At 44.4% G+C, this 17,659-nt stretch overlaps 1 protein-coding gene across 2 annotated transcripts in view; it reads right to left on the bottom strand.

Annotated features, from left to right (window-relative positions):
* Positions 1-17,659, bottom strand: part of RANBP10 (RAN binding protein 10) — a 61,437-nt gene that overhangs the window by 42,374 nt on the left and 1,404 nt on the right. The window lies entirely within an intron of this gene.

A 17,659-nucleotide genomic window follows, 5' to 3' on the forward strand; every position in this document is an offset into this window, starting at 1 on the left:
TAATAGTGAAATAAATATTAAAAAATTTTTAAGTTTATTTATTTATTTCGAGAGAGAAACAGCGTGAGCAGGGGAGAGGCAGAGAGAGAGGGAGAGAAAGAAAATCCCAAGCAGGCTCTGCACTGTGAGCACAGAACCCAACGCAGGGCTCGAACCCACAAACCATTAAGATCATGACCTGAACTGAAACAGTTGGATGCTTAACCGACTGAGCCACCCAGGCGCCTCTCAAAAATAAACAAACATTAAGAGGCACCTGGGAGGCTCAGTCGGTTAAGCGGCTAACTTCGACTCTGTTATGATCTCACAGTTGGTGAGTTCAAGCCTCACATAGGGCTCTGCGCTGCCGATTCAGAGCCTGGAGCCTGCTTCGGATTCTGTATCTCCCTCTATTCTGCCCCTCCCCCCCCCCCCACACGCGCGCGGGCGCTCTCTCTCTCTCTCTCCTTCAAAAATAAACAAACATTAAATAAATAAATAAAACTGCTTTAAAAAAAAAGGGCAAGGACTTGAATAGATATTTCTCCAAAGAAAAGATAAACGGCTAATAAAACACATGAAAAGATTCTCAACATCACTAATCATTATGGAAAAGTAAATCAAAACCACAAGGAGATACCACTTCATACTCTTTGGGAAAGCTATTATCATTAAAAACAAAAACAAAACCCAAACCAAAACAAAAAGTCAGAAAATAACAAGTGTTGGTGAGGATGTGAAGATTAGAACCCTTGTGCATTGATGATGCAGCAGCTGTGGAAATCAGTATGGCGGTTAATTACATGGTAATTTTAAGTTTAAAAAATTAAACTATTTTTAGAGGTGCCTAGCAGGCTCAGTCAGAAGAGCATGAGACTCTTGATCTGGGGTTCATGAATTCAAGTCCCATGTTGGGTGTGGAGATTGCTTAAATAAATAAAAAACTTTAAAAAAATGTAAATACTCCTCAAACCAATATTACATTATAGGTTAACTAGAATTTAAATAAAAATTTGAAAATAAAATAGATTAATTTGGAAAAAAAAAATTTTTTTTTTTCAACGTTTATTTATTTTTGGGACAGAGAGAGACAGAGCATGAACGGGGGAGGGGCAGAGAGAGAGGGAGACACAGAATGGGAAACAGGCTCCAGGCTCTGAGCCATCAGCCCAGAGCCCGACGCGGGGCTCGAACTCACGGACCGTGAGATCGTGACCTGGCTGAAGTCGGACGCTTAACCGACTGCGCCACCCAGGCGCCCCTGGAAAAAATTTTTTAAATTTTTTTTTCAACGTTTATTTATTTTTGGGACAGAGAGAGACAGAGCATGAACGGGGGAGGAGCAGAGAGAGAGGGAGACACAGAATCGGAAACAGGCTCCAGGCTCTGAGCCATCAGCCCAGAGCCTGACGCGGGGCTCGAACTCCCGGACCGCGAGATCGTGACCTGGCTGAAGTCGGACGCTTAACCGACTGCGCCACCCAGGCGCCCCAATTTGGAAAAAATTTTTAATTAACTATGTTTATAATTAATTTTGGGGGCACCTGGGTGGCTCAGTCAGTTGGGCGACTGACTTCACCTCGGGTCATGATCTCACAGTTCGTGAATTTGAGCCCCGCATCGGGCTCCGTGCTGACAGCTCAGAGCCCGGAGCCTGCTTCCGATTCTGTGTCTCCCTCTCACTGCACCTGCCCTGCTCATGCTCAGTCTCTCTCTGACTCTCAAAAACTAAATAAATGTTAATAAAAAAATTTTTTTTAATGTTTAATTTTTAACATAGAATTATCATATGATCCAGCAATTCCACTTCTGGGTACATGCCCAAAAGAATTGAAAACAGGGACTTGAACAGGTATCTTTACACGTGTATTCATAGCATTATTCACAACAGCCAAAAGGTGGAAGCAAACCAACCTAAGTGTCTACTGCTGAATGGATGAAATGGATAAACAGAATGTGACACATATACATAATGGAGTATTACTCGGCCTTATAAAGGAAGGAAATTCCGGGGCTCCTGGCTGGCTCAGATGGAATAGCATGCAACTCTTGACCTTGCGATTGTGAATTTGAGCCCCAAGCTGGGCATAAAGATCACTTAAAAAATAAAACTTTAAAAAAAAAAAAGGAAGGAAGGAAATTTTGATGTATACTACAACATGGAGGAACCCTGAAGACATCACATGAAGTGAAATAAATTAGTCACAAAAAGACTAATTCTGTATGATTCCACTTATACAAGGTATCTAGAGCAGTCAAATTCATAAAGAACGTAGAATGGTGGTTACCAGGGCCTAGAGGGTGGTAAGAATCAGGAGTTATTGTTTAATGGGGACAGAATTTCAGTTTGGGTCTCTCTTTTTGTCAAATAATAAGCTTAAAAAAACCCAGGTGTGGTAAGTTTCTTTTTACAGAGGCTCTTGAGATCATTCACCCATTCCATAAAGATTCTCTGTGCCCAATATGGTGCTAGGGATACAAGGGTAGGGCCTAGATTCAGTCCCTGCATTCTGACAGTTTCCACTGGCACGTCAGGAGCAAACCAGAGACTCGGGGTGCACTGACTTGGGAATTCCCAGAGGAAATAAAGGCTGAGCCAAGCCCTGGTAAAGGAGATGAAGGGAAATAAGAGGAGGACATTCCATGCAGAAGCCCCAGAATGTGCTGAGGCATAAAGGCAAAAAAGCAACGCACAGTCAAGGAACTGAGAGAAATCAGTGTGGCTCATCATAGCTTGCGTAGACCTAAAAAGAGTCAAAGCTGCAGCAGGAAACAGGCTATTCATGCACAGCTTGCGTGCTAGCTTAAGGAGTTTGAACATAGAAGGTCAATAGGAAGATGCAGAAAGGGTTTAGAAACGGGCACCACTGATCAAACCACTGATATTTGTAAAATGGATTGAAAAGGCAAAAAAGCTAAGGGCACCTGGGTGGCTCAGGTTAAGCGCCCGACTTCGGCTCAGGGCATGATCTCAAGGTTTGTGAGTTTGAGCCCCGCATCGGGCTCTGTGCTGATAGCTCAGAACCTGGAGCCTGCCTTGGATTCTTTGTCTTCCTCTCTCTCTGCCCCTCCCCCATGCACGTGGGCTCGCGCGCGCGCTCTCTCTCTCTCTCTCCCCCAAAAATAAAAATAAAAACATTTAAAAAAGAAAAAAAGAGGGGCGCCTGGGTGGCTCAGGCGGTTAAGCGTCCGACTTCAGCTCAGGTCACAATCTCGCAGTCCGTGAGTTCGAGCCCCGCGTTGGGCTCTGGGCTGATGACTCAGAGCCTGGAGCCTGCTTCCAATTCTGTCTCCCTCTCTCTCTGCCCCTCCCCCATTCATGCTCTGTCTCTCTCTGTCTCAAAAATAAATAAATGTTAAAAAAGAAATTTTTTTTTTTTTAAAAGAAAAGAAAAGGCAAAGCTAGAGGCTACCAAAATGTCCTAGTGGAAGATGACAGGGCTGCACAGGACAGAAGCAATGAGGATGGCAAGACATGGAGAGAGCCAAGTGCTCTTTATTTTTTTAAAGATTTTATTTTCTTTTTTTAAAAAAATTTTTTTTTCAACGTTTATTTATTTTTGGGACAGAGAGAGACAGAGCATGAACGGGGGAGGGGCAGAGAGAGAGGGAGACACAGAATCGGAAACAGGCTCCAGGCTCTGAGCCATCAGCCCAGAGCCTGACGCGGGGCTCGAACTCACGGACCGCGAGATTGTGACCTGGCTGAAGTCGGACGCTTAACCGACTGCGCCACCCAGGTGCCCCTAAAGATTTTATTTTCAAGTAATCTCTATACCCAATGTGGGGTTCAAACTTATAACCCCAATATCAAGAGTCCCATGCTCTACTGAATGAGCCAGCCAGACAACCCTGAGCCAAGTGTTCTTTAGAACACAGTAAACTTATGCATGGGGGAGGAGCTGCCCAGGACACAGCCAAGCACAACCAGTCACCAAAGAAAGGGCAATTCTCTGAGGCCCACTTGCAAACTTTGGAGCCCGGGTGCTTGGCCTGTCAGTAGTAGTCCTTTACCAGCTCTGTTCCAGCCCTGGAGTTTACACTGTGCTCAAGCACCCAAACAAAAAACATACCTGCATCAGCGCAAACATATCAGACAAACCCAGATTCAAATCTCACCTCTGCCACTGGGTTCATCATACACCCCAGTCAGCTTGTCAGAGACTATTCTTCAGCTATCTCCATCAGTCCAGACAGCCTTTAATGTAGCCACTGAACTGGATCCTGGGCACGGTGCTGGAAGAGCTGCTGGTGGACACTGGACAAACCCACTGTGCTTCAGTTCAGGCACTAGAGGCTTTTCTAGCATTGGAATCTAGTAAAGTAGGCCATTTTCAAAGGCCTAGATCTTGGGACATTAAAAAACAATTGCCAAGGAAAAAAGGAGGTGAGCATTTGCTTCCTTTTTGGTAATGGTGGGAACACTAACAGATACAAGCTGACTTCGTCACGGGAGAGAGGCAACAAGGGGTTCTCATTCCCTAAGCAGATAACTGAAACAGACAGCACTTAGCTCCCCTATATTTAGCATCTTCACTAGGGCTTTCTTTTCAAGCAGCAGGATATATCTGAGGAGCTTGGAGGCAAAGTTATTACCCCATATCATGACTGAAAGTAGGGTAAACCCATTTGATTTACTCCTTTCTTCCAAAGGGCAGCAAAATGGAAAATACCATTTGTCAGAGATGTGAGACAGCCAGTAAATGTAGAGGAGGGAAAACAGAGGATAAGCTCTTCATGGCAGTGAGACCATGAGTTGGCCTCTACCTTCTCAGTTTCTATCTTCACTGCTAACAACACAACACAAGCTAGAGCTAGAAGAGCAACTCTGTCTCTCGTGGACTCCAGAGAGAAGAGGACAGCAAGTGAGCATGGCCTCAGCTGAGCGGGAGAGCAGCAGCTGTGGCAAGGCCCTCAGCTGACCACAGAGCCATGTCTGCCCTGAAGACATGGAGGCAGGCAGTAGGGGCAAACTGGGGCCCTGGAAAATGACCTGCAATGAAAATGGACTGGTGGTTTCTGGGGCCTGTGCTGCCCTTCACCCCCCACCTCCCACCTCTGCTGACTCTCCCATAAAAGCAACTGTCTGCAAAACCCTGCAGTCACGCGGAGATGCAAGCACACTCCGATCAGCTTGGATTCTTCTTTTTTCTCTTTGGTTTTCCAGATTTTCTACAAATAACATGAATTACTTTGATAGAGAAAAATCATTTTCGAGACAGTTGGTGGTCACATACTGTGAAGGTCATTGGCTCTCACCCATCAGACTCTCCCTGGATTGTCCCAAGGCAACATTTCAGTGCCAGAGGGACACACTGGAGGACCTGGCCTTCATGGTCAGCTCCTCAGTACACCCACTTACTTCCCTGAGCCTTGACAGGAGGACAGAGGCTACCTCAGAAAAGCACATCTTCAGAAACAGCAGGAAATGGTCAAAATCCCTGCTCAGCGGAGAAGCTGGGACTCTGGCTCATGTAGCACCCTGTGCGTCCCAAGCGCAACCCAGAGCACACACCCAGGAGACCCTCCTACAGTGACACTGGCTCAGCACAGCTCCAACTGACTAGAGTTTCTTCCATGACCCAAACTGGTCTAGTGGTGAACAGACGACAGGACCTTAGAAACCAGGCCTCTGGAATCTCACACTCTCCAGAGATATACAACAACATGTGGAGGGAAGGAGACCACCACTTTGCTGTTATTACCCAACCAGTCCTGAGAGACAGCCTGGAGCACTCTACCGGAGGAACCTCTGTGGCAACAAGTCTGACACTCCTTTCCTGCCTCCTGATGAGAAGCACCTGAAGAGTTTTAAAGTAACTGGAACACTTTGCAGCCGGGCTCCAGAGATAATACCCCAGACTCTGAAGCCCGGTCTCAGACACTCGAATCTAATTCAGGACTGTGGGTCTTGGATTTCACCCCACATCTCAAGTTCCCTATAAGAAGAGGAGAGGTTGGACTAAAGGGCTCCTAAGCTCCTTCCCGGCTCTGACCTAGAGACTTTAATTCTTGGCAGAATAATGTCTGGATACTGTTACAAATGTGCTGTACCCAGATGAAAGCCCAAGATGGGGTAGACCCTGAAACAGCAATCAAAGAGCCACCAAGAAAACATCAAAAGTAAAGGAAATTACAGACCAATATATTTCATAAGTACAGATGCAAAAATTTTCAAGAAAACTGTAGGAAACCAAATCCAACAATGTATTAAAAGGATTACATACCATGACCAAGTAGGATTTATCCCATGAAGGCAAGGGTGGTTTAACATAAGAAAATCAACCAATATAATAAAACACATTAATAGAACAAAGGAAAAACACAACTATATGATCATCTAAATTGACGTAGAAAAAAAAACTTTACAAAATCCAACACTCCCTCATGATAAAAGCACTCAGAAAACTAGGAATAAAAGGAACTTTCTCAAGACAATAAAGGGTATTTATGAAAACCCAATGGTAAGAGACTGAAAGCTTTTCCTCTAAGATTACAATAAGACAACGATGGCCACCTTTCATCACTGCTATTCAACATTGTAGTGGAAGTCCAAGCCAGAGCAATCAAACAAAAAAAAAAATAAAAGTCATCCAAACAGGAAAGAGATACAAAAAACTATCTCTATTTGCAGATGACATGATCTTATAAAAAAATCCCATCAGTACACAGAAAGCTCACTAGAGCTAAAAGAAATGAATTCAGCAAAGTTGCAGGACACAAGATCAACATACAAAAAGCAGTTGTGTTTCTATATACTACCAATGAACAATCTAAAAAGTAAATTAAGGAGTACCTAGGTGGCTCAGTTAGTTGAGCATCCGACTTCGGCTCAGGTCATGATCTCATGGCTCGTGGGTTCAAGCCCTGTGTCAGGTTCTTTGCTGACAGCTCAGAGCCTGGAGCCTGCTTTGGATTCTGTGTCTCCATCTCTTTCCGCCCCTCCCCCACTCACACTCTGTCTCTCTCTCTCTCTGTCAAAAATAAACATTAAAAAAAATAAATAAAGGGGCGCCTGGGTGGCTCAGTCGGTTGAGCATCCGACTTCGGCTCAGGTCATGATCTCACAGTCTGTGAGTTCGAGCCCCACGTCGGGCTCTGTGCCGACAGCTGAGAGCCTGGAGCCTGTCTCGGATTCTGTGTCTCCCTCTCTCTCTGACCCTCCCTCGTTTATGCTCTGTCTCTCTCTGTCTCAAAAAAAAATTAAATAAACGTTAAAAAAATTTTTTTTAATAAATAAATAATAAAAAATAAATAAAAAGGAAATTAAGAAAATAACTCCATTTATAATATAGCATCAAAAAAATAAAATACTTAGGAACAAATTTAGCGAAGGAAACAAAAGTCATACACTAAAAACTATAAAACACTGCTGAAAAAAATTAAATTAGACACAAATAAATGGAAAGACATCCTGTGTTCATGGATTGGAAGACTTAGTATTGTTAAGATGGAGAGTATTGTTAATATTCTCCAAACTGATCCACAAAAATCAACTCAATCCCTACCGAAATTTCAACAGTGTTTTTTGCAGAAATGGAGAAGTCAATCCTCAAAATCATATGGACGTGCAAGGGACCCCAAGTAGCTAAAATAATCTTGAAAAAAGAAAAGCAAAGTTAAAGGATTCACACTTCCTGATTTTAGAACGTACTAGAAAACTACAGTAATCAAAACAGTGTGGTACTGACATAAGGTAGGAACATAGACAAATGGAATAGAATTTAAAGTCCAGAAATAAACCCATATCTATGGTCAAATTACTTTCAACAAGGGTGCCAAGTCCATTCAATGGGGCAAGAATAGTCTCTTCCACAATTGGTGCTGGGACAACTGGACTTCTACATGCAAAAGGATGAAGTTGAACCCCTCCTCCATATCATTTATAAAAATTAACACAAAATGGAGTAACAATCTAAATATAAGAACCAAAACTATAAAATTCTTATTATAAAACAGGGAAAAGCTTCATGACCTTGAATTTGGCAATGGATTCTTAGATGAGACACCAAAATCATGATTAACAAAATAAAAAATTAGATAAACTGGATTTCATCAAAATTAAAATTTTGGGGGCATCTGGCTGGCTCAGTCAGTAGAATTCACAATCTTGATCTCAGGGTTGTGAGTTCAAGCTCCACGGCATGGAACCTACTTAAAAATTATTTTAGGGGGCGCCTGGGTGGCTCAGTCAGTTGAGCGTCTGACTTCGGCTCAGGTCACGATCTCACTGTCCGTGAGTTCAAGCCCCATGTCGGGCTCTGTGCTGACAGCTCAGAGCCTGGAGCCTGCTTCGGATTCTCCATCTCCCTCTCTCTCTGCCCCTCCCCTGCTCATGCTCTGCCTCTCTCTCTCTCTCTCCCTCTCCCTCTCTCTCTCTCTCTCTCAAATTTAAATAAAGATTTAAAAAAAAATTATTTTAGGTAGGACACCTGGGTGGCTCAGTCGGTTAAGCCTCTGACTCCTGATTTCGGCTCAGGTTATGATCTCACGTTTCAGGAGATAAATATAAATCCTGAAAACATTACGCTAAGTGAAATAAACAAGACATAAAAGGACAACTTTGTCTGATTCCATCAATATGAAATACCTAGAATAGGCAAATTCATAGAAACAGAAAGGTTACAGGTGCTGGGAGGTGGGTGGGAATAGGGAATTATTGCCTAATGGGTACAGAGTTTTGTTTGGGGTGATGAAAAAGTTTTGGAAAATGGTGGTGAAGATTGCATAAGACTGTGAATGCAATTAATACCACTGAATTGTACACTTAAAAATGGTTAAAACGACTTTTTTTTGTTACCAATATTTTACCACACACACACACACACACACACACACACACACACACACACACACATACACAGTCACCAACAACACTCCTAGGGCCCTGCATGTCAGCATTAGCCTCATCTGGCTTTTCCAGATGAGACAAGGAGGCCTTGGCACAGAGTACAGTGGAAAGCATCAGAGGATTCTGGCCTTATACCAGGGCCAAAAGAAGTCCCTCACCATAAGCAAATAACAGATGACAAAAGTAAAGAACACAGACCTAGCTCTTTTTATTTTCTATCAATTTCTTCTTATAGAAAATGTGGATTTTATGGGCTGGCAAGCCCACAGGCACTTTTAATAAATGCTGTTTAAAATATATGAACCAAGGATCATGGGACCTGAACATTTTAAATTTAAGCTCCATCAACTGAATGTCTCCAGGCCCACAGAACTCTGGTAGGAAGCGACAAAGAGGAGAGAAAAGAGACAAGCTCCCCAGCCTTAGGGCTGAGACAGCTCTTGGAGGCTAAGGGAAGGTATCGGCTCTGTCTGTCACCACTGCTCCTCTCCCTTGCCCCAGACCCCTGAAGAGCTACTAGAATCTTACCTGATAGTTTCATCTTGACATCTGACACCTTAGCCACAGCTCAGCAGGCTGGCAATCTTGTTCCTATCAGAACCTGCCCTAGATAAAGAAATCAACAGCCTCCCTAACAAGAGATCTCTAGGACCACGGTTACAAATGGCCCCTGGGAGACATTTCAGGAAAAACACCAACTGGCATTTAGGTCTGAAATAAGGGCTAATATTTATTTCATAGTCTGATGGGCTTGCTTAAAGCCACAGTCCATCAGGACACTGGCTGCTGTACACACGTTGCTCCTCTAGCAGCCACAGCCCCATTTTGCCCCTCTGCTAAGAAGCCATCCAATTACCTGCTGAGCCCAATTCTGTGCAGGTCCCCCACTGAGAGACGGGGCATTACAGAGATGAATGAACTGAACCCAGCACCATCCAAGGAAAAACATGCCTGAGGCAAAAGGCTTTGAGTCAGGATGTGCTTCTTGGGAAGAAGGTGTTTCTGAACGTGGGTCTGGAGTGCCTCATGCATCCACTGCCAAGGGCACTGTCAAAACACCCACAGAGCCACAAGACAGAAAGGGGGACAACAGTCCCCATGGGTGGCCCCAGACAGGTTACTCACACTCCGGGTTCTGGCTTCTTCCCTAAGAATCTTGGGAATCTCAAGTACCAAGCCTTGCCTTTCCAGAGCCTGTCACATTCAGAAACCAAATACACTGCCCTTAACCAGAGTGTATAGGTAGTTGGTACCTTAACTTAATATGAAAGAGTTCCCACCAGACCCCATATCCAGTAGGCTCCGGGCCCTAACCTCTACTTCTCTGGCCCTATGTAACTATAGAGCTAGAGCATAGCTGAGTGTGGACACAGCAAATGCCCTTAGTTACTCAGACATTACCCTTAATGTTCTAATTATAGGTATTCATCCAGAAACTGGCCTTGAGTTTGCTGGTTTGTAACTGAGCATCTTTCATTATTTTCAGGAGGGCATCTTATTTAAGTAACCTCACCCACCATTACCTGGAAGCTCTAAGTTTCAATGAGTTTGAAAACATCAAATTCCAGATATTAAACCATTTTCTGCTTAAACTATCTGGAATGGTATCTGCTTTCTGCACTGGCCTCAAGTGACAGAACATACATAACGGCAATAACCTAGATTTGTTTAAAACTGCATCTCTCTGTCCTTCTGCCGTTTTTAAAATGTACATGGAGTCAGGGGCACCTAGCTGACTCAGTCAGTGGAGTGTACAGCTCTTGATTTCAGGGTTGTGAGTTGGGGCCCCACACTGGGTGTAGAAACTACTTAAAGATAAAATCTTTTTGAACAATTTAGTTTAAATAAATAAATAAATATGTACACTGTGTCAGATGTTGATAAATTCTATGTATTATTTACATTTTGGTTTTTTAAAAAAAGCAAATATAACTACCAACAAACTCCTGGCACAACAGTTGTTATTAAAAGAAAGCATTCTAGGGGCGCCTGGGTGGCTCACTTGTTGAGCAGCTGACTCTGGCTCAGGTCATGATCTCTTGGTTCATGAGTTCGAACACCACATCTGGCTCTCTGCTGTCAGTGCATAGCCTGCTTGGATCCTCTGTTCCTCTCTCTGTATGTCCCCTGTTTGCACTCTCTCTCAAAAATAAATAAACATTTAAAAAATAAATAAAAAATAGGGGTGCCTGGGTGGCTCAATAGGTTAAGTGTCCAACCCTTGATTTTGGCTCAGGTCATGATCTCACAGTTTGTGAGTTTGAGCCTCACATCAGGCTCTGTGCTGGCAGCATGGAGCCTTCTTGGGATTCTCTCTCTCTGCTCCTCTTTCTCTGCCCCATTCCTGCTCGCTCGCTCTCTCTCTCTCTCTCTCTCTCAAAATAAATAAATAAACATTAAAAAATTGAAGATAAAATAAAAATATGATTACACACATACATATATACATACATAAGAGCATTCTAGGGGCACCGGGGTGGCTCAGTCAGTTGTGTGCCCAGCTGTTGATTTTGGCTTGGGTCATGATCTCCTAGTTCATGGATTCCAGTCCCATATAGGGCTCCGTGCTGACAGTGTGAAGCCTGCTTGGGATTTTCTCCCTGTCCCGTTCTCTCTGTCCCTCCCCCACACTCTCTCTCAAAATAAATAAACAACAAATAAATAAATAAAGCATTCTACCCCAATTTTTATAGCAGCATTATCAACAATAGCCAAACTATGGAGAGAGCCCAAATGTCCATAGACTGATGAATGGATAAAGATGTGGTATATATACACACAATGGAATATTATTCAGCCACCAAAAAGAATGAAATCTTACCATTTGTAATGATGTGGATTGAACTAGAGTATACTATGCTAATACTATGTACTATGAAATAAGTCAATCAGAGAAAGACAATACCATATGATTTCACTCATATGTGGAATTTAAGAAACAAAACAGATGAACATATGGGAAAGGGGAAAAAAAAGAGAGAGAGGGAAACAAACCATAAGAGACTCATAATGACAGAGAACAAACAGGGTTGATGGAGGCAGGTGGATGAGGGATGGGCTACATGGGTGATGGGTATTAAGGAGGGCAACAGTGATGAACACCTGGTGTTGTACGTAAGTGATAATCACTGATTTCTACTACTGAAACCAATATTGCACTGTATGTTAACTAACTAGAATTTAAATAAAAGTTTAAAAATACTAAAAATTTTAAAATTTAAAATTAAAAAATAAGAGAGCATTCTATAAAACAGCCCACGCAAATTACAGATATATGGCTTTGCAAATTGGATTATAACCAGTTCTACTCAGCAAACCATCCCCTCTGCTTCTTTCCTTCCGGTTCAGCTCCACCTCAGCAATGTCCTCCAGAAGAGATGAGCTGAGCCCTTTCACCATCTGGGCACAACTGCCTTTCTCCTCTCTCCACTGGTTCTCATCTTCCAACTGCCTCTACCCCCGGAGCTAGTAGGTTTTGTCTCATGATGAAACTCTGACCAAAAAATAGCAGCTGCCTGGTACACTGCCCATTAGGAAAACTTCTGGGGCTCTAAGGACGAGCACTGTTATCAGTCAGTAACATTTGTTACCGAAGCTGAGTGAGCAGTTGGGGTATCTGAGCCTTGACACTTGCCATCTCTATAATCTAAGGTAAACTTCCCTGAAATGCCAGGTCATCTCTAAGGTCCAAGAGGTAGAAGAGGAAGAGAACATTAAGAGGGGTGCAAAAGACTTACCCAGCCCCTCCCCACTTCCCTACAATCCAGAGCTGTGCTTTCCGGCCCCTTCATGACAGAGAGGCTGAGCTCTGTTCTATCACTAAGTTCCCCAGCCTCATTTCTAGCAGTAGAGCCATGACCTCACATTTCAATTACAACAAAACACCAGGATCCTGGAGCTACAAAGATATTTCATGTGGATTTTGAGCAGAATTTCTGGAGAAGCAGAGGAACATTCTTGCATTTAGACATGGGTGTTATTCATCCCTCTCCCAGTGATCAGTCCTTTCTTTCCAATTTGACCCCTGACCACAGAGACCCATTCGGGGACCCTTGATTCTTTCCTAATGGCCCCAGAATAGGATAGCACAACACGCTTGTCATGCAGAGCTGTTGAGTCCATCCTCCTGTGCTCTAGCACAATGAGCTCCTGCTTCTCCTCTAACAGGGAATCTCCCTTGCATGGTGACCCATCTAGGGAAAAGAACAAACATTCCAGAAAACAAAAAACAATGAGGACAGGAACTGGGGAGGAGGGATACGCAGTGAATTTTAGGAATTTCTCTAGAGGATGATGCTTGACTAAGGAAGTCCCCAGTTATAAAGAAAGAAGCCATACTCCCCACTCTCAGCTCACAACTTGGAGCCTGGGTGACGTACAGTGAGCAGGGAGGTCCCAGGGAAGCCCAGATGTGCTCAGTGCAGGAACAAGTCCTACCAGAAAAGTGGACACCATGTGGACTCCAGTCCTCTCACCCTGTACCAGAGCTTCATCTCAGTATGCCCAGCTAGACCTGGGCTTTAACCCCCAACACAGGTAAGCAATACCACACTCCATGACGTTCCAGAACCCAAATACTCCATGTCTCCAGAAACAGTGCAATGTGTTACTGGGGAGAGATGCAACCCAAAGCTCAGCATCTGCCCATGAGGCCACCAGAATTGCAGGGCAGTCAGGAAGAACAGGGCACAACCACCATCTGTACCTGCCTTGGGCAAGGACAGACCCTACTTCTGAGGGCAGGTAGGACAAAGCCTTCCCCAAGTCCACAGATGAACACCTACTTCTCAATGGCTCTGTACAATGTACAGAGACTGGAGTGAAGGAACTCAGGGTGAGGGACCAGTCACATGCTGTCTCTAGGTTGGAGGGCCCGATCTCAAGTTGCTCTCTGGACCAGGAACATGGCAGGTGAGACCTTGATTGAGTGAGTGGCTCTCTGAGTCTCCATGGAAAATTATGGACAGTGTTGTCTTTCAGATGGGACTTGGCAAAAACCAAAAAACCAAAGAGTAAGCACATGCAGAGTCTTTTACCCCCAGAAAGCCTCTCTGCCCACCAGTTTTCTACATCCCTCTTCTATATATCTCACCATACAGAAGAAAGACCAGCCAAGAGAGAGAGAAGACATCTGCTTTTGGAAAACCATGCCTGGAGTGTAGGACCTAAAGCTACTGGCCCACACTGGACAGGGCTCTCACCAAGAGGGGCCTGGCTGCACCAGAGCAGCAGTCTCTTCTACTCTATCCACTCTCAAAAGTATGGGCAGATCAAAAGTCCTCAAACACTGCTACTTCCCTCACAATAAAGCCCATACTCCCTTGCCAAGGCATACAAGGTATTTCCAATCTGGCCCTTGCCTACCTCATGCTCTGTGTTCCTCACAGAGCACTATGCACTATTCCTTCTACCTACAGCATGTTTCTCAACAAAGTGAGAACCTGAAATCTTCTAATTCATCCTTCCAGATTTAGCATCATCACCTCTTCTATGAAGGTTTCCCCAAACTCTCAGGTACAGGAGGAAGCCCAACCTCTGGGCCACTCCTGGGTATAGCGTACACTATAGAATGGACTTTTCTATACCACCCCATGAGGTCATGTGCATAGGCATATCTGCCTCGTCTCTGGATGGGCCTCATGCCTGTGCTCACGGGTCCCAGCCTGGGACTAAGACTAAACAATGGGTGCCTCATTGTGGTGTACAGAATTAATGATGAATGCTTTGCTGCCTGGCCAAAGGAAGTCAGCTCCAAGTTCAAGCAGAGGCAGGCTGACTGTGGCCAGGGCCTGGGCCTGGGCCTGGGCCCCAGCTGCAAAGAAGAGCCCCACCTCAACTCCATCCAGTGCTCCAGCCCAGGCTTACTGTTCTTGGGTAGAGCCACCCATCACATGTCAGAAGACTGCTCCTGCTGGGATGATGTTACAGTCTATTTTGAGGGTCACACTGGAGCATCTGTCAGCCTGGCCAGCCACACCCTCCATGTGTCATCACTAAGAGCCAGGGACACCCACAGGTCCACAAACTCTGCTTAAACAATCATTTCCCCTAGGGATCCTCAGCTTCAGGGCCTTATTGGCTTTCTAACAAGATCAACCCAGATGCCCTTATCTCCTGGCACCATTGGCAGGGCTCTGATGTCTCCTCACCCCACCAGACCCACTCCTGAGGTTCCTAGTATTGGTGACTCAGCAAAATGCAGCTGAAGCCCATCAATTTGTGCCAAGCTCTTAGCTGAAACATAGCCCCTCCTTCTTCAGCTCTTTCTTACATTTAAGGAGTGCCCAGAATGCCTAGCACTCTGACTCTATGCCAGTTACCAACCAGACTATTGTAGGTCCAACAGGTCTCACCTGCTAAGAAATTCCTGCTCATCCCTCAAAACCAAGCCCACATTCTGCCACCTCTTTCAGAGAACATTTCAGTCCACTCTCTGCTGAGTAGGCCACAAGTGCCCTGAGGACAAAGCTGGCCTGTGCTGGCTTTACCTTTATTCTCTCTATACCCAGCATGGGCCTAGCACATAGTAGGTATGAATAAATACTCCTTGAACTCCCAGAATAAAACTTTATAACTAGACTAGATTAGTATGTTCTTCTACAAAAGGCATCATCAGAACAAAGCCTTTCTAGAAAATGACACCGATAACTGGGTTCAAACATCTTTTACAAACGTACTCAAATCTAGAGAAAAATAGGTTTATAGATTCAGTAAGTCAATCAAGCCCAGTAAAGAGCATGCCACATTTCTCTAGCCCCACTGAGCAGTAAACACTTTGTAGCTCTGTCCCCTAAGAACACTGTGATCCCCCAAGAATCCAACTAGACATTCCTTCACTCTACCCAGGGAATGGATTCAATGGGGAATGTCAGCAACAGCATGGACACCCATGTCTGGGATCAGGCAAGGGCATCTAACAAGTTAGGCTATTCCACTGCACACCCAAAGCAGTGCCACCAATGGCACCAATGTTTGGGTAGGCCGCCAAACATTCTAGGGATCAGGGCTCACTGACAAAACAGGTAAATTATCATCTGCTCCAGCCACTTTCCAGAGATGCTGTGAGGCTTGAACTAGATAATACAGGAAAGCTATACAACCGGTTAACACCTGAGTCATGGACCAAAGCCAGGTAAGAAGCATACCTCTGATATCAACAGGAAACAAAAAGCAAGCTGATCACTTTGTCTTGTAACTGCCCTTGGACTCCTCAAAACCACTCCTGGGCCATACCAATATCTGGCTACATCCTAACCATGAAAGGCTTTCAGGGATTCCGTAAAGAAGCCATGAAGAGACATTTACATACTTGCCATCTGACAGTGGTCAATTAACACAGGCCACTAACAGGGGCACCTGGGTGGCTCAGTCAGTTAGGCATCCAACTTCAGCTCAGGTCATGGTCTCGAAGTGTGTGAGTTCAGGCCTCACAACAGGCTCTGTGCTGACAGCTCAGAGCCTGAAGCCTGCTTCAGATTCTGTGTCTCCCTCTGTCTCTGCCCCTACCCCACTCACACTCAAGATCCATTTAACAACTGAAATTTGAAAAGCCAGTTGAAGGAATCCAGGTCTCTACATGTAAACACCCCCCTTTTGAAAAACTGTTCTTTTCTCTCTAGCTCAGCTGTTATCATGATACAGACTACAGAGAAAACAAGTGATTTTCCTCCCTGCAGGCTTAAGAAATGCCCCTCAATTTCTGGCAATATGAGACTCCTGCCACTGCCATTTCAGTCTATACTAAAATTATTTTTGTAGTGTTTGTTTTGTTTTAAGAGATCATTCTCATTCACACTAGTGTTCAAACACATTATAGGTATATATGTGTTTTTATCAGATGGTGGAAAGGGAAAATGGAAACTTTAAGACCCTCCAATAGGATGTTTCCTATCAGTAAATCCACTAGATGGGAATAAAAGCGAAAAGATGCAACAGCTTGCCATGACCAGAATTTCAGAATCATAGAGTTATGGGGTTAAAGGCAGCTTAGACACTGGCCTAGCTCCCCACAGTATAGACAAGGAGATGGAAGCCCCACCATCTACCCATGACCACACAGCCGTCCCAGGAAAAGGACATTACAACTTCACTGAGGAAGCAGGCAAACCTCCAACTATGGCAATCCTCCCCCAGCACAGCCCGTTGGCTGGGCATTTTGCATGCACCATAAGAGGGGCAGTCCCTAAGAGAGAGGAAGTATTCTGAATGCTCAAGAACACACATTCAGGGTTGGCACGAAGGTCACTGGTGTAGTTGGCAAACTTCCCACATCAGATTTAAGGTCTGATGAGGAAAGCCTTTCCAAGACAGCTGAAATCATGTTCTTTTATAAGTTAAACATCTGCTTTGTCACAATCAATGGTAAAAAAGGTTGACTAGAAGGAAGAAAAAAAGAAAACTGAAAAATCTCCCCTTTGATTTCCTGTGTCTGCTTAGATCACCCTAAAATGGGGAGCCTCCCTAATGCTGACTTTAATGAGGACCTTCCTAAAGCTGGTCCAACTGGTGTTCAAATCCCTGGACTGAAAAACAAGTTTATGAGCAGCAAGGTCACCTGATTCTGACCATGTGCATGATGTTTACCCTGAGATGACAGGCCAGTGACTGCCACAGCTGTGATGAATGCTGTGAAGACTCTACTATCCCTTTGAAGCCTATAAGGGCCTCTACATGACTAAATGCCATAAAAAGGAACCCTGAATACAGCAAGAATGTGAAAGGAGGGAAGTCACAAACGCCATATAGCAGTAGGGGAAATCCCATTCTGGACACTGAATTGTTAATGTAAACTTGTTACTTGTTTCCCTGACCTGTGAGGTATTTCATTAC

Source organism: Lynx rufus, unplaced genomic scaffold (assembly GCF_022079265.1).
Source record: "Lynx rufus isolate CCGP_SWC_20201006 ecotype Redwood Valley unplaced genomic scaffold, mLynRuf1.p SCAF_16, whole genome shotgun sequence".
In the NCBI taxonomy this organism is placed as follows: domain Eukaryota; kingdom Metazoa; phylum Chordata; class Mammalia; order Carnivora; family Felidae; genus Lynx; species Lynx rufus.